Genomic DNA, 18,531 nt, shown 5'->3' on the forward strand with positions numbered 1-18,531 from the left:
ATTCCTACAGAGCACTTACTAGTCAGCAATAAAAGAGAGCAGACCAAAGATATGGGTAACAACATGGATGGATTTCAACTTTGTCATAAGCAGAAGAAGACAGACACCAGAACTGTATAATATGAATCCTTTTGTAGGAACAGGTGAAATTAATCTAGGAATCTGGAAATCAGAAGAGTGATGGCTTCTCGAGGGGTGGGGATGTCTAACGTGTTAAATTTAACATTCAACACACAATATTTTAACATCTGTTACACTGGGGAGGGGTAAATACATGGGTGGTTGTTATTTTCTCTATAGGTTTCTCTCTCTCTCTGATGTGTTTTCACTGAAGTATAGTTGATCTACAATGCTGTGTTACTTTCAGGTATAGCAAAATGATTCAGTTATACATACATAGACATCTATTTTTTTTCAGGTTCTTTTCCCTTATAAGTTATTATGAAATATTGACTATAGTTCCCTATAGTGCTATACAGTAGGTCCTTGTTGGTCATCTATTTTATGTATAGTAGGGTGTATATGTTAATCCTGAAGTCTTAATTTTATTGCTTCCCCTCCTTTCCCCTTTGGTAACCAAATCTGCATGTGTGTGTTTGTATTTTGGCCAGGCTGTGTTCTCCATCCAGGAACTGAACTCATGCCTCTGCAGTGAAAGCACCAAATCCTAACCACTCGGTCACCAGGGAACTTCCTGTGTGTGTCTTTAATATTCCACAATAAATGAATATCTCTCAAAAGGTACAATGTATAAAAGCCCAGGAGGAGACCTAGAAGGTTAAAATATGTGACAAAAATCCCTAACTGGGGCATACTATCTCATGTGTATATGTGACAGTCATTTGAAGCACTTAAAATGTAGACTAAATGTCAAGTACAGTAGTACACCCCTTACCCTTGGTTCGATTTCCAAGAAAATATGAAATAAGAAATTTCAGAAATAATTCATATGTTTGAAATTGCACCCTTTTCTGAGTTACGTGACGGGATCTCCTACCATCTACTGCAACCCGCAAAGGACGTGAATCATCAGTGGTCCAGCGTATCTTCCCCTTTAGTCACTTATTAATAGTAGCCAGCTCGGTTATCAGATTGATGAGGTATCCCAGTGCTTGGGTTCAAGTGACCTTTTTTTTACTAAAAATGGCCCTATTGTGCAAGAGGAGTGACACTGGCAATTCAGATGTGCCGAAGAGAAGCTGTAAAGTACTTTTTTAAGTGAAAAGGTGAACATTCTTGACGAAGTAAAGGAAGAAAAAAAATCATATGCTGAGGCTGCTAAAACCTACAACAAGTACACCTCTTCTACCTGTGAAATTGTGAAAAACGAAAAAAATATTTGTGTTAGTTTTGCTGTCGCACCTCCAGCTGCAAAAATTACGGTCATGGTGCATGGTAAGTCCCTAGTTAAGATGGAAAAGGCTTTTGGAAAATCTCTGCAATTAGGGACTTCCCTGGTGGTCCAGTGGCTAAGACTCCAGTGATCCCAATGCAGGTGGCCTGTGTTTAATCCCTGGTCAGGGAACTAGATCCCACATGCCACAACTGAAGACCTGGTGCAGCCAAATAAATTAATTAAATAAATAAAAAGAATTTTAAAAATTGCTTTACCATTATGTTTTCTTTATAAAAGCTATGTTTCAAATAAAATGACTCCAAAAGACTTATAGGAAAGAAGTTGGTAAGTGCAAACAAACAAAAATATAAGTTCTGTTACCCTAAGAGAAAGCATCGTGTGCTTAGTCCCTCAGTCGTGTCCAACTCTTTGTGAGCCCATGGACTGTAGCCCACCAGGCTTCTCTGTCCATGGCATTCTCCAAGCAAGAATACAGGAGTGGGTTGCCATTCCCTTCTCCAGAGGATCTTCCTGACCCAGAGATCGAACCCAGGTCTCCTGCATTGCAAGCAGATTCTTTATCTTGTGAGCTGCAGGGAAGTTCTAAGACAAAGCATTAATATGAGATAAAAGTAATCATGAAGATGAAAAGTATAAGCCACAATAAAGAAATTACACTCACTTTTGCAGGATAAATGACATTGCAGTAAACATTATCATAGGGGATATAAGGCATTAAATCTTGATAATAAGGTATTTTGAGAGAGCGAGGGAGACCATATTCACATAACTTTTATTATAACTGTTAAAATTGTTCTATTTTATTATTAGTTACTGTTGTTAATCTCTGTTTGGATGGCAATTAAATACAGTATTTCATTTGCATCACATGACAAATGATTAACATCCTCAGTCATAAATGGGACTTATGGGACTTCTCTGGTGGTCCAGCGGTTAAGACTTTGCCTGCCAATGAAGGGGGTAAGGGTTCGATCCCTAGTCAGGGAGCTAAGATCCCACATGCCTCACTGCCAAAAAATCAAAGTATAAAATAGAAATAATATTGTAACAAATTCACTGAAGACTTAAAAAATGATCCACATAAAAAAAAAACCCTAAAAATAAATAAATAAATGAGTTCTTAGAAACCAGTAACAAAGACATTGCTATTCCAAGAAAAAAAATAAAAAAATAAACAGAAGAAAATGAAATAACACAAATGACTAGTGAGGTTTAAGCATGTGTGAAGATGCCTGAGCCGAACAATAACAGAAGAAAAGCAATTTCTTTGTAATATCATACTATCAAAGATTAAAAATCTAATGTTTGGACAGACCCCCATGAACTGGGGCACAAGATTGATGAGGTCCTGTGCATATAGTGGGGGAAATATTGTTAATCTCTTACTGGGCCTAATTTATAAATTAAACTCTATCACAGGTATGTAAAGTGAAAGCGAAAGTCTCTCAGTGTCTGACTCTTTGCGACCCCATGGACTGTAGTCTGCCAGGCTCCTCTGTCCATTGGATTCTCCAGGCAAGAATACTGGAGTGGGTAGTCATTCCCTTCTCCAGGAAATCTTCCCAACCCAGGGACAGAACACAGGTCTTCCACATTGCAGGCGGATTCTTTACCATCTGAACTACCAGGGAAGCCCAACAAGTATGTAAGGGTAGGAAAAACATACAATACAGGGAGCTCAGAACTCTACAAGTTTGCAGGCAACCATGGGGTTCTTGGAACAGAACCCCCAGGGATATGAGGAATCCTGTAGAGACAATATCAAATAGTTTTCAAAACAAAAATATTAGCTTTATTTACTTGAGCTGACATTTAACAGTCAGAAGAAATTAATTAGATGCTGAGAAGGGCATTGGTGATGCCCTTGTAGGGAATGGGGCTGAAGATCATGAGTGCTGACTTTGAGGCTTGACTTACTTCCTACAAAGATGGTCAAGGCCAAGTTGAGCAATAGCTTTCTCCCTCTTGTGCTGAGGGGTCAGTAACAAACAGCTCCCCGTCATCACTTCTGCGGACCTGGGAACTTCTCTCTGTGTTTGGAACCACAAAAATAATTTAATTTTTTTTAAGTTTTTCACATGAATTTATTTATTTATTTTTGCCTGTGCTGAGTCTTTGTTGCTGCTCGAGGGTTTCTCTAGTTGCCATGGGCAGGCTTTTCATTACAGTGACTTTTCTTGCTGCAGAGCATGTGCAGACGCTGTAGTTTAGTTGCCCTGCGCAGCATGTGAAGTCTTCTGGGACCAAGGATCGAACCTGCGTCCTCTGCATGGGCAGGCAGATTCCTAACCACTGCACCACCAAGGAAGTCCAAAGATGATTTTTTGACAATTCTCCTCAATCCAAAAATCTAAAGTTCTCTTCATTTCCTCCATCTTCACCACACCTCATATTTTAGAAACATTCTTGAATGTATCACATTTTATATGTCACCTTTAATTTCAGACTTGTCTTCACAAGCAAGGCTTGAGGTTAATTGACTATTCCAGCAACTGTAAAATTTCCAATTTTGCTTCAAATGTATTCTCACTTGTATCAGCAGAAGTCTTGTTTTCTCACTCATTTTTAAACAACAATTAGGGCAACTGGCAAAAAGATACTCAAATATTTGTTTGAGTTGCCACCCACACGTTGCCATGGAAGTACTTTCTGCCAGGCCTGATACTGTGGGTGCCAAGATAGTGAGAGATAAAGATAGTTATGTTAATGAGGCAACTTTTGGAAAGCAACTAAATATGGGGGCTGGTAGCCACTGGAACCAACCACGTGATAATGGGTTTGAAACTTCCAGCCCCATCCTTCAGCTTCAAGAGGGGATAAGAGCTGGAGATTGAGTTCAATCACCAATGGCTAATGATTTAATCCATCATGTCTACGTAATGAGACGGTGGCTCAGTGGTAAAGAATCTGCCTGCCAATGCAGGGGACTCAAGAGACATGAGTTCGATCCCTGGGTGGGAAAGATCCCCTGGGGGAGAAAACAGCAACGGCACTCCTGTATTCTTGCCTGGACAATCCCATGGACAGAGGAGCCTGGTGGGCTACAGTCCATGGGATTGCAAAGAATCAGACATGACTGAGCAACTGACCACACAAGTCAGCTGACCACACTAGCCTTCTGCTCAAGCAAGACTAGCTGCAAATGAGGGTAAAACTCCAGATACAGAGAACAAACTAATGGTTACCAGTTTGGGGAACGTGGGAATGGCAATACAAGGGTGGCAGAGTGGGAGGTATAAACTACTAGCTATAAGGCTGCAAGAGTGTATTTTACAACGGCACGGAATAGAGTCAATATTTTGTAATAGTTGTAAATGGAGTGCAACCTTTAAAAATTGTGTTAAAAAAAGTAATAGTTCTTAAATCAAACAGAATATAATACCTATTTTAATTGGTATACAGATGCTCCCAGAAGAATACTTTGAAATCCTCAAATAGCTTCCTTGAAAGTTTCATTGCAAGAAACTAATAAAATATTGAATAAATGAGATGTACTTAAAAGATTATGAGATAGATCCTACTGCTCCCCTTTCCCCTCCTTTAATTTTTTTTTGGCCAAGTGGCATGTGGGATCTTAGTTCCCTGACCAGTGATCTAACCCATGCTCCCTGCAGTGGAAGCACGGAGTCTTAAGCACTGGACCATCCAGGGGAGTCCCTTTCCTCCTTAATTTGCTATCTCATTCTAATCCTCTATCTGAATTGTCTTTCCATTCTGAAGAGACTACAAGGCCATAAACAAAAATCCACCAAGCTAGTGGTGTTGAAGGAGGACTCCCATCCAGAGTTGATGAGACCCTGAGAGATTTTCTGGTAAACTGCTACATTATTCTCTAAAACAGCCAAGTGGGAACTAAAAGTAATATGTTTTTAAAGTTGCCAGAGATTGGAAGCTGATATTCAGAGGCTGATAGGAAATTTTTTTAGGCCTTCTCCCCTAAACTAAAATAAAGCTATATACCCAGAGGGAGTAGAGCAAGTTGGGTGGGCTTATCAAGCTATGATGTCATTTAAGTGAAGTGAACTGTTTGTCACTCAGTCGTATCTGACTCTTTGCGACCCCATGGACTGTAGCCCACCAGGCTCCTCTGTGCATGGAATTCTCCAGCCAAGAATACTGGAGTGGGTTACCATTTCCTTCTCCAAGGGATCTTCCCAACCCAGGCATCGAACCCTGATCTCCTGCATTGCAGGCAGACTCTTTACCGCCTGAGCTAAATCCTTGATAAAGTGAAAGAAGCTGTCTTTACCTTACACATCTTTATAAAACTGTGAATACAACTCTAGAAAACTTTACCATCCCTCAAAGTCTCCTTTTTCATTTTTATTAATTTATTTTTATTTTTTTTAACCTTTTGGCAGTACTGAGTGGTCCATGGGATTTTAATTCCCGGGCCAGGGACTGAACGTGCACCCCTTGCAGTGGAAGCGTGGAGTCTTAATCACCGGATCATCAGGGAAGTCTGTCATCTGTAAATGCTTACAAACACTGTAAAAGATTGGGTCACTGGAGACAGAATATGGCCTACACTAAGAAAAGAAGGAAAGTTTAAATAATAATTACTCTACGACTTTGACAACAGGGAAATAAATCCCGAAATTTCTTGAAGAAAACTTGGACGTTTTTTCTATGCCTTTGTAATATAAATTTTTGGCCCCATTTTCTCTAGGACCAGATAGCCAATTCTTTGAAATGAAAACTGGGGAGAAACTTCTTATCAGAAAGAGAACAGAATGAAAGAGAGGTAATAAAAAAAATCTTTTAAGTGTTTCTCCACAGATACTAGTGAAACGCTTTAGCTATCTGAGCTGGTAATCTTAACTTACTCTATCTGATAGAAAAATGACTTAGATCTAACTTGTTTTATAACTAGTACACTTTATATTCTTATGCCTGTTTCATGACTAAAATATTAAACTGAAACTGCAAGTTCTCTTTTTGCATGTCTGTGTGTTCATAAGTATCTATGTATATGTGTTGTAGATATGTGCTATTTTTCGTCTGCAGTTGGTATTACTAAAATTAATTTGTAAAAGAGCTCTATTTAATTGGTTTAAAAACAAACAAGCACTAACATGAGTTTAAATTTAACGGAAACTTGCCCAAATGACTTTCAAGTTTACATGATCTGGGATTAATCTTGAATAAACAAAAGCTAGTTTATGGTTTTTGGTTAAATTAAAACAAGCATGTCTGTAGAGTGATCAACAATGATCAACATGTATCATGTAGACATACAACTTTTATTCCAACTGAGTTTATTAATCAAAAAAGTTCATGTTTCTCTGTAACAAAATTTGTCAGCAAGAAAAATAACTTGGTATGACAATATTTACATAGATAATCTAAACAGATGAACTAAATGGTTGTCAATGAGACAAAAAGTTTCTAGGTGAACTTTTAAAATAGTTTCCCCAAATCTTTTTGGTAACTTGAAACCTTAAAGATATGCTGCTGCTGCTGCTGCTAAGTCGCTTCAGTCGTGTCCGACTCTGTGCAACCCCATAGACAGCAGCCCACCAGGCTCCTCCGTTCATGGGATTTTTCCAGGCAAGAGTACTGGAGTGGGGTGCCATTGCCTTCTCTGAAAGATATGCTAAGTTAAATCAAATGATGGATGCATGCAAAATCGCTTCAGTCATGTCTGACTCTTTACAACCCTATGGACTATAGCCCACCAGGTTCCTCTGTCTATGGGATTCTCCAGGCAAGAATACTAAAGTGGGTTGCCTTGCCTTCCTCAAAAGGATCTTCCTAGTTCAAAGATTGAACTCTTATGTCTCCTGTATTGGCAGGTGGGTTCTGCCATCATTCTAAGTGATGGCTAGTCATTGACTATCTAGATCATTCTCAAATAAGATAAAATACTGTAACATTGATTATTGAACACAGGTTTATATACTTCTGGCTTCCTTTTACATAAAAACTTATGATATTTGGGTGCCATGCTGAGAACTTTTCTATGAGAAAGCACCTGTTTCTAGAAATTATAAAACGTACTTATAAGCCTGCCAATCCACAAAATGCTAACGGAGAAGACAGTTCACGATTGCTTACCTTTTAATTTTCAGTAAAAATTAAAGATTTGTAAAGGTTAGAAGTTCTAATATATGTGATTAAAGCTACAAGAATAAAGAAAACATCTCTGTATGCAAGAAAAGTAGGATGTGTGTTTTGAGTAAAAAAAGATTTATGAAAAAGACATCTTTGAAAAGGCATTTTGTGTGTGGTCAGGACTGGCTAAGATTGGAATGATATAAAGTAAATGTGGCCCAGGTCAGCCTCGCTTCTGCCCACTCCTCCCCGGCCCCAACATGGTCCCACTCCTCGGTGACCTCCTCCCATTTCTGCCTGCTCCCCAGGTCACCTTCACGATCACCTTTCACATCTCTCCCACGGCCACCCTGGGAGACAAGCTGCTTCTTGCCGCCAATGTGAGCAGGTGAGCTGGGCCAGGCCCAGGGCAGCGCCCCCTCCCTCTCAGTCTCCTCCCCTGGGGAACTTGCCAGCTGGGATCCTCCTCTTTTTCCAGTGAGAATAACAGCCCCAAGACAAGCAAGACCGCCTTCCAGCTGGAGCTCCCCGTGAAGTATGCCATTTATGCCGTGATCAGCGGGTGCCACACCACGACCTGCAAGGGGTCCTCACCCATCAGGCTGTGCGGCGTGGGGAATTCTCTCTCTCTGTAGGAGCTGAACATCAGCCAAGTTTAAGTTTTCCTGCCACGCTCTCAATTGGTAGTTGACAGTACTAGAAGCACTTACTAATCAATCGAGTGCTTATTATGGGCTATTGATGATAATAATAATTGTGAAATTATTATCAATACATCCTACATTTATTAGAGGCTGAAGTTCTCAGAAGCCTTTCTTAAAAGCCTCAAGATTAGACTTCCCTGGTGGTCCAGCGGCTAAGACACTGTGTCCCAATGCAGGGAACCCGGGTTGGATCCCTGGTCAGGGAACTAGATCACACATGCCACAAATAAAAAGCTCACCTTCTGCAACTTAGACCTGGTTCAGCCAAACTAATAAATCAGTATTTTTTAAAAAGCCTCAAGATTGTCCCAGGTCCCCTAAGACACATGAGATGTGACCTTGTTTTCAAGGTTCTTATAGCCTTATTGGGAGAGCAGTGTTACCCTGATACAAAGCAGAATCTCATCAGGGGCCTCCCTGAGGTTCTGTGTCCTGAGGATGTGTGAGTTTCCGAGGAGGCAGAGAGGGGGTCCCTGGGCCTCCTGTCATGGAGGTGGGGAGGCTTCAGCTAAACATTGACAGGTCCGTGGCTTTGGGCTTAACCCTTGGCATCTGGGCAGGATGATTCCTCATCCCAAGAACAGATTGACACCCTGCGGGGTATTTATAACTACCCATCCTTTCTTTCCCAGGCTCCTTTGGGAAGGACAGAAGGAGATGACCTGCTGGTTGCAGAGGTTGGGGATCAGGGAAAAGTTTAATGAAAGGAAAAGGGCTTCCGTGCTGCCCAGGGAGGGGCGCACATGGTGTGTGATGCTAAGGAGTCAAGTCAGGGGCTTGAGCAGACACCTTCCTTCAACAAATACCTTCCTAGTAGCTGCTGTGTTCCAGGAAGGGTGCTGTGGCTTGCTGTAAATTCACTTGTCATTCAGCAAAGAGTTTTGGGGCCCCTATTTGTCATCAACACCAGACGCAAACCCCTGCTTTTGTGAGATCTATGCACTCGTGACGTGAAACAGGCCCAGGTGGCTTAACCCGGGTCCCCCTACCCCCACCGCTGTTCCCACCCATGGGCCTCCTGGGTGACATCCTCCTGCCCAGGGTTTCACACTCTCCTTCAGTCCTGCACACCCCTTCAGCCCAGGCAGGTGCAAGCTGGGAGCCTGCTTGCTGGTGTGTGTGCTGGGGTTGTCACACTTGCTTGCAGGGGACCCACAAGCGGGACACACCATGCCTGTGACTCTATGGCTCAGTGGTATTGTTCACTTGTGACTCTCTGGGTGGGGGCACTCAGGGGACAAGCTGAGGTGTCTGGGGGAGCCCTTCTGAGGGTCTAGAATTTGGATAATGTTGGCAAAGGAGTGAGTGGAGCAGAAGTGAGACCAGCCACCCAGGGAGGGGCCAGGCTGGTCACTAGGTCTCCAGATGGGCCTGGACTGCCTCAGGTGAGGTTCCTACACTGACCCCAGCGATTTTCTTTCTCCTTCCTCCCTTAGCAGGTTGGCTTCTTCAAACGTCAGTACAAGGAAATAATGAAGAGAGCAAACGGACAGACTGTCCTAGAAAATGAAACAGGAGACCCCCAAGTTGTACAATAAGAAACTACCTCCTGTTGTCCTTGGGATCTGCTCTGCCCTGAGAGGTTCCCTGGCCTTCTTACTCTCACCCGTCAGGCCTGATGGGGAAGAAGCATTCCAAGCGAGGGGAGTTGGGATCAGCCGCTTTCTGCCTTTGGAACGATGCATTGTGTTTGCACAATGCCTTGGAGGGGCATTGGTCTTATCAAGGCTCCAACTGGAAATCCCAGGACAGGATCCCTGCTGTGCCCCCTGAGGACCTGACTTGGAATTTCTACCTAGAAATCCATGGATGAGAGCCTCAGGTTCCAGTCTCCGTTTGTCTGCTAACCACTGATGACCTCTCTAAAATACAGTACCGAGCCAGGCTTGCATCTTCATCCATCTTCGGCGGCTCCCCACCACTCGAAGTGTAACTTCTGAACTCGCCAGCTTGATGTTAGAAATCCAATTCTCTTTCTAAAAGTCTGGCTTTGGAGCACACAGCATAAGCTGCTCTGTGCCTCTCTGTCACCTTCATTTCTACAGGTGAAAGGAAGCGGTTCAGCTGAGAATCTGAGTCCAGATTTCCGGAAGTGAGTTGGGAAAGAAATGTCTGCATGTTGGAACTCGTGAACATGAACTGGTCAGCGCTGGAGGGATGAGTGCCCCTCCCCCCAGAAGGGGCATGGCCTTGATGCCACTTGGGCTCAAACAGCTCCAGAGTCTCCCAGAGATTAAAAGAGGCTCAGGGTTGGCCAGCCTGCAGTACATTCTAAACTCAGCCCTTCATTCTGACCTCGGACTCCATGCTGGGAACTGCTGGCAGTTTAGTCTTTAGTTCCCCATTTGTTTGGAATCAGTTTGCAGTCCCCATTCTTTGAAGACTGCTGGTTCAACCCTTTCCCCAGTCCCTATTTTTTTTTTTTTTTTAAGAATGCTTCTTTAAAAAAAAAAAAGGCTGTACGGGGTCTTCTAGTTGCAGCAAGCAGGCTTAGTTGCTCCTTGGGAGGTGAGATCTTAGTTCCCTGATCAGGGATTGAACCCGTGTCCCCTGTGTTGGAAGGCAGATTCTTAACCACTGGACCACCAGGAAAGTCCCCTCACCAGTCCCTGGTCTTTTGACTACTGGTAGTGTCCACAGTTCTAGGTCCTCAGTTACTGTCGGTTTCTGTCAGTGAGCACAAGAGATAAAGACTGCTGGCAATCTCAGAAGCCAAAAAGTTGCAAAAAAAAAAAATGGTGGGAAGGGATCAAGCAGTTTCCTGCCACCTAACTCAAAGATCCCAGGGTCACAGTGGCAGGATAAGTTGGTCACAGAATGAGTTAGGTTGACAGTAGGTCACCTGCCAAAATGTCCAGAAAATTTTTATGCAGTGAGGCAAACTGTTAAATACTGTCTGATCTCCAACCAAGTGGCATATCCTTTTAGGTACTGGTGTGGCTCTGAGACACCCAAAGGCTTAGCTAATAAATAAATACACTTGAGAGAGAGATGCATAGACTCAGCTATGGCCCGGTATAGGCTCAGCTGTGACCCGATAGCTTGAAGGACTGCTTGGACTTTGGCTTGACCTTCCTGACCTCGAGAGTTTTTTAAAGTCCATTTGCAGTTCCTTATAAAAAGTTCCAGCAAAGCAGTCTTAAACTTACATAATCAATCACTACTTTTTGATTTATTCATTTTTGGCTGTGTTGGGTCTTCGTTGCTGCACCCGGGCTTTCTCTAGTTGTGGTACCCGGGCTTCTCACTGTGGTGGCTTCTCTTATTATGGAGCACCAGCTCTAGAGCATGTAGGCTCCGAAGTTGCAGCTCCCGGGCTCTGGAGCACAGGCTTGGTAGTTGTGGAGGGATCGAACCCGCAACTCCTGTATTGGCAGCCTGATTCGTTACCACTGAGCCACTTGGGAAGCCCATGGATGCCAAATGAATACCCCAAATGAAGCAGCTGATATATATGAATGTAAACCATGTGGGGCGGGCTTTGTGATGACTGAGATATTTACCTGATGAACATGCCCATTACCCAGGTCATGGTAAATGCTGTGGTTAGAAGGGACCCCATATAATGCATTTGTTGCAAAACCCCAAAACAGTGCAGGAAGCTTTATTGAATTTCCTGTCTCAGCTTTTCCTCATAGGTCTTACAGATGCAACCAAGTAAAGGGCTCAGGTACCCAAGGCGCAGAAAGCCACGCTGTGACAACAGGCGTTTGCAGCAAGGTAAGGATTTATTGCAGGGCGCCAAGCAAGGGAATGGCAGACAAGCCTCGGATCCATTCCAACCTGGTCTGTGAGTTAAAGGGTTTCGTTTTTTTTTCCTGGGGTAAGTAACAAAGAGGCTGGGATTAATCAATTCTTATGACATTTCTTTTTTAAAAAATAATTTTTAAAATGTATTTATTTTGGCTGTGCTGGGTCTTGGTTGCTGCACGCTCACTTCTCTAGTTGTGTGTGAAGCCCTCTCATTTTGGTGGCTTCTCTTGTTGCAAAGCAGGTGTGGAGCATGTGGGTTTCAAGAATTGAGGCACACGGCTCCGTAGTTTCAGCTCCCAAGCTCTAGAGCACAGGCTCAGTAGTTGTGGCGCCCTGGCTTGATTGTCCCGTGCTGTGTGGGATCTTCCCAGACCAGGGATCGAACCCGTGTCTCCAGTACTGGCAGGTTTCCTACCACTGAGCCCTTGTGACACTTTTTAATCATAGTTTTGGAAGCTGGGATGTCTCTGGTGTAGGATTCTCTGGTCAGGTGGTCCATATGACTCGGGAGTCTGTTAGCTTATCTTGCCCTAAAGAAACAACCTGAGTTTGTACATTGATGATTTTATCTACAATAACAATTTAAGTACATGAACGACATTATCGACAGCAGCCAAATTTTAGTCATGTGACTCTGGCTGATTCGTGTTCAGTTAGCACAGAATTGAGGTTCTCTCTCTCTTTAGTCACTAAGTCCTAGAGGGCACGAAACGGGGAATAAAGTTTTGCATTAAGAGATTAATAATTGGAAAGGGAATTTGGAAGACTCAGTTTCACAGATGGTAATAAAAATATTAAGTTAATTAACAAGAGAATGAGAAGAGGCCAAGGGGAGATTCAAGGGACTTCCCAACAGAGTGAAACATTTTAAATGGCTATTAGGAATTAAGGTGAATAAGCAAATATTGATAGGAAAAAAATGAAGAGGAAACAGAAAGGGGAGAGTCACGAGACTTGTCCCAGCAGAAGGAAATCCTTAGATTTTGGAGAAATTGAAAAAGTCAGCAGCCATCTGGCCTAGAAACATTAAACATAAATTTTTCCATCTGTATTAAATATGTAAGGTCTTATCTATATGGATTTGATTACAGAAACCAACAAAGTATTCTCTAAATAATGAAAAAAGAGAAAATAGGGGAAAAGGCAAAAGTCAGATTGCAGGAATGATGATGAGAAACCTGGCCAGTCATTGCTTGGTACAGTGGTTAGATGGGTTTATCAGGGTAAAGATTGACACAAGGGCCTTGGTTCAATCCCTCACTGATGACCAAAAGCCTTTGGCACAAGAGTGGGCCAAGTGGTCAGAGGGTGGAGAAGTTTCCAGGACTCCTTGAGAGGGAAGCCACATCCATTGGTGAAGCCCCTACACAGGCAGCAATTAGATGATGAGAATGTAAACATGTAATGATTGATAGGATTATGAAAGTTGGAATGCTGAAACAGGCTTTACATAAAGAAGCTGTGTCTCCCTCTATGGCACTGGATATTATCTTTGGCAGTAGAACACTTTTCCTATCTAGTGTGGTGGATGGAGTCTTAATGGAGGCTGCAGTTAGGAATGTAAGGCAGAGACACAAAGCGAGCAAATGCTGCTGGGAAAATGGTGCCGATAAACATATACCACACAGGGTTACCACAAACCTTCAATTTGTTAAAAAAAAAAAAAAAAAACAACCAAACAAAAAAACCCCTTTCAATATTTGCAATGCACAGTGAAGTACAATAATAATAAAACAAAAGGAATGTAGGGTAAAAGTTTGTAGGAGAATTGGTGGGTTTGAACAGTCTTTATAGTGATTACTTTTTTTTTTTCATTTTTGGCTGTGATGGGTCTTTGTTGCTGCTTCCAGGCTTCTTCTAGTTGTGGTGAGTGGTGGCCACTCTCTAGTTGCGGCTCACAGGCTCTAGAGCATGGGCTCCGTAGTTGTGCTGCATGGACTTAGTTGCTCCACAGCATGCGGGATCCTCCCAGAGTAGGGATCAAACCCGTGTTCCTGGCCTTAGCAGGTGGATTCTTAACCACTGGACCACCAGGGAAGTCTTCTTGTTTTAAAAAAAAAAAAATGTATGTATTTGGCTGTGTCAGGTCTTACTTGCAACAAACGAGATCTTTGTTGCAGTGTGCAGGCTTCTCTGATTGTGGCCTATGGCCTCCAGAGTGTACAGGCTCTGTAGTTTCGGCTTGCAGGTTTAGTTGACCTGCATGTGGGATTTTAGTTCCTCTACTTGGGACTGAACTAGCATCCCCCGAATTGGAAGGTGGATCCTTAACCACTGGACCACCAGGGAAGTTTCCAGTTGCATTTTTTATACTTGATTATATTCCAGGGTGGTGTTCCCATGTTGAATCTCATGGGAATATTTCCCCTACCTAGTATTGTATAAAATAGAAGACATGTAAATCTTCCCTTCAAGCAATGCTAATTGGACATGCTAAATGGAAACCAGGAAGATTCCCTGAGCCCACACATCATACAACAGAAGCCAGAGTGTTGGTGGGGACGGATTCTCCCTATGATAGCCCTGTGTGAGATAACCCTACATGGAACCTAGCTGGGGCTTATGGCAAAACCCTATGAGCAATGCCTACTGGGACTTAGGCCTAGAGAGTTAAAACAATCTAATGAACATGGCAGTGCCCAGGATAGTTGCCTCTGTTCAGTTCAGTCACTCAGTCGTGTCCAACTCTTTGTGACCCCATGGACTGCAGCATGCCAGGCTTCCCTGGTCCATCACCAACTCCCAGAGCTTGCTCAAACTCATGTCCACTGAGCCAGTGATACCATCCAACCATCTCGTCCTCTGTCGTCCCCTTCTCCTCCCGCCTTCAATCTTTCCCAGCATCAGGGTCTTTTCCAATGAGTCAATTCTTCACATTAGGTGGCCAAAGTATTGGAGCTTCAGCTACAGCATCAGTCCTTCCAATAAATATTCAGGACTGATGTCCTTTAGGATGGACTGGTTTGATCTCCTTGCAGTCCAAGGGACTCTCAAGAGTCTTCTCCAACACCACAGTTCAAAAGCATCAGTTCTTCAGCACTCAGCTTTCTTTATGTCCAGCTCTCACATCCATACATGACCACTGGAAAAACCATAGCTTTGACTAGACAGACCTTTGTTGGCAAAGTAATGTCTTTGCTTTTTAATATGCTGTCTAGTTGGTCATAGCTTTTCATCCAAGGAGCAAGCATCTTTTAATTTCATGGCTTCAGTCACTATCTGCAGTGATTTTGGAGCCTAAGAATATAAAGTCTGTCACTGTTTCCATTGTTTCCTCATTTGCCATTAAGTGATGGGACCGGATGCCATGATCTTACTTTTTTGAATGTTGAGTTTTAAGCCAGCTTCTTCCCTCTCCTCTTTCACTTTCATCAAGAGGCTCTTTAGTTCTTCTCTGCTTTCTGCCACAAGGGTGGTGTCTCTACATATCTGAGGTTATTGATATTTTTTCTGGCAATCTTGATTCCAGCTTGTCCTTCATCCAGCCTGGCATTTCGCATGATGTACTCTGCATATAAGTTAAATAAGCAGGGTGACAATGTACAGCCTTGATGTACTCCTTTCCCAGTTTGGAATAGCTTCATAGTGAAATGGAAATTGCTTATCTAGGGTCTCAGTTTGGGGAAGAATACAAGGAAGAAACAGATACTCACCAGCAGGGAGACTTTCCCCCACCCCGCCTGCTCCAGGATTGACTCTGGAACTGTGTGAGGAGCTGATGGATTCTGCTATCACTTGGGCAGTGCCCCATACACAGCTTTCCACTGACAGACAAAGAGCTCTTTGGTTTGTGGATGTCCATTCCAAGGTAAATGGACAAGATTCTTGTTGGAAGGCTACCAGTCTGATTGAAGAAGATAAAAAGAAATCAGCATGTTATGTTGAATTGCATGCTGTTTTCCAGGCAGTGATGGAGGAGTTGACCCATGTTAAAAGTCCCTATGTTTTTGTTTTGTTTTCTTTTAAGAAAACAAATATTTATATTTATTTATTTATTTGGCTGTGCCAGGTCTTAGTTGTGGCATGTGAGATCTAGTTCCCTGACCAGGGATTGAACCCAGGCCCCCTGCACTGGGAGTGCAGAGTCTTAGCCACTGGACCATCATTTGGGTTTTTAATGCCTCATAGGCAGTGGTCAATGGCCTATCCATTTGGTCAGGTGGTAGGTTAAAGGAAACCTGGACTATTAAAGGGATGTTCCTAAGGGCTGGGGAGAAGGCAATGGCACCCCACTCCAGTACTCTTGCCTGGAACATCCCATGGACGGAGGAGCCTGGTAGGCTACAGTCCATGGGGTTGCGGAGGGTTGGACACGACTGAGTGACTTCACTTTCACTTTTCACTTTCATGCATTGGAGAAGGAAATGGCAACCCACTCCAGTGTTCTTGCCTGGAGAATCCCAGGGATGGGGGAGCCTGGTCGGCTGCCGTCTATGGGGTCGCACAGAGTCGGACACGACTGAAGTGACTTAGCAGCAGCAGCAGCAGCAGCATAAGGGGTGTGATTCTATGAAAACTGGAGGAATGCATTAAATCAGGATATGTCTATGCCCACTGGAAGAACTACTTTCCAAGTTTGGAAAGTGACTGTAATTGACAAGCAGATATCCCCATGTGACCTCTTGAGATGGCCACTGGGTCCAGAAATAAGGGGATGTGAGGGCACTGTATCAGTGCAGAGATGGGCTGAATCTAGACCTGTTTTTGTACCTGTTCAATAACAAAAATTCCAACAAGTAAATTTTAAAGATCTAAATGACTTTATAAAATGATTCATGAGTCTCTTCCCTTCTATGATGATGATGATGATGAAGTCGCTCAGTCGTGTCCAACTCTTTGCGACCCCGTGGACTGTAGCCTACTAGGCTTCTCCATCCATAGGATTCTCCAGGCAAGAATACTGGAGTGGGTTACCATTTCCTTCTCCAGGGGATCTTCCCAACCCAGGGATCGAACCCAGGTCTCCCACATTGGAGGCAGACGCTTTCACCTCTGAGCCACCAAGGAAGCACTGTATCAATGCAGAGATGGGCTGAATCTAGACCTGTTTTTGTACCTGTTCAATAACAAAAGTTCCAACAAGTAAAATTTAAAGATCTAAATGACTTTATAAAATGATTCATGAGTCTCTTCCCTTCTAAGGCCTCACTAAAATGACCAAAATGAAGTTCAATCCCTTCGTGACTTCTGACAGAAGTAAGAACTGAAAAAGGCATTTCAGTGCACCTTCCCACATTCTCAGGAAGATGATGTCTTCTCTTTCTAAGAGCTGAGACGGAAGTACAACGTTTGATCCATACCCATCTGAAAGGATGATGAAGTTCAGGCTATATAAGGGCACTACAAAAGGCAGCAAATTGGCAAACTAGTCCAGGGTTACAGGAAGAAATACATCATCTACACTGAGCAAGTGCAGTGGGAGAAGGCTAGTGGCAAGACTGTCCATGTGGGCATTCACCCCAGCAAGGTGGTTATCACCGGACTAAAACTGGCAAGGATCACACAAAGATCCTTGAACACAAGGCAAGATTAATATAAGGAAGAAACAATTGAGAAGATGCGGGAATAAAGTCATCTTGTCTATAGCTTTCATTAAAAACTTTTAAAATGGAAAAAAAATTCGTGAATCAGTCAGCATCTCATGTAGCAATAGAAAGGAGCTCCGTCAAGCTGCAGATAAGAAAAGGTTTCAAAGTCAGAGAGGGAACAGAAAAAAGGAAACTATCATCAAAAAAAGCCTTGTTTTAGGCAAGGTCAGGCTCAGAGGTTAAAGCGTCTGCCTCCAATGTGGGAGACCTGGGTTTGATCCCTGGGTTGGGAAGATCCCCTGGAGAAGGAAATGGTAACCCACTCTAGTATTCTTGCCTCGAGAATCCCATGGACGGAGAAGCCTGGTAGGCTATAGTCCACGGGGGTCGCAAAGAGTTGGACACGACTGAGCAACTTCATCATCATCATCATCCTTCTAAGAGGGAACAGAAGGAGTTTATCAGCAGATTTATTCCTAATGCTGACCAGGAAATTCCAGATTATCTGGTTAAAGGTTGAATTCCTGGGGAAGATTGAAACTGTAATTAGTGATGTATTAAGTCTTGGTTTGCTGATGTGGGAACCTAACAAAGATGACTCCATTTGGGGACTCCTTTGTATCACACCTTCTAAGACATAAAATGTCAAAAAGATTGTTCTGTCTGCCAGCAAAAGAGACAAGAGACCGCAGATGGTGTTGTGACAGCTTCCCTGGCGGGAAGGTGGTAAACACAGCTGGTAAATCAGGTGGATGCTGGTAACCCTGGGGGCAGCAGATGGGTCCTGACAAGAATAGACTCGGATTCTGGACTGGGCTTTGATTACTTGGTGGTAGATGAGAATGTTAACAGCATTATGAAAGAACTGGAAGAGAAAATACTGCATCAATATGGATGGCTAATTGTCATTTCCTCAGACCAAGGAACTCACTCTGGAGCCTATGATGTCCAACAATGAGCAGAGAGATACCCACCTTAGAGCACTAGTTTGACAGAGAATTGGAGCTGGCAACTAAAACATTGGTTATCAGAACTTTTCTGGTGGTCCAGTGGTTAAAACTTCACCTTCCAATGCAGGGGGCATGGGTTTAATCCCTGGTCAGGGAGCTGAGATCCCATATGTCTTGCAACCAGA

At 43.2% G+C, this 18,531-nt stretch overlaps 1 pseudogene; it reads left to right on the forward strand.

Annotated features, from left to right (window-relative positions):
• The first annotated feature begins 16,912 nt into the window (after positions 1-16,912).
• On the forward strand, positions 16,913-17,579 carry LOC123331635 (annotated as a pseudogene).
• Positions 17,580-18,531: the final 952 nt, after the last annotated feature.

This window comes from Bubalus bubalis, chromosome 24, assembly GCF_019923935.1.
Source record: "Bubalus bubalis isolate 160015118507 breed Murrah chromosome 24, NDDB_SH_1, whole genome shotgun sequence".
NCBI lineage: Eukaryota > Metazoa > Chordata > Mammalia > Artiodactyla > Bovidae > Bubalus > Bubalus bubalis.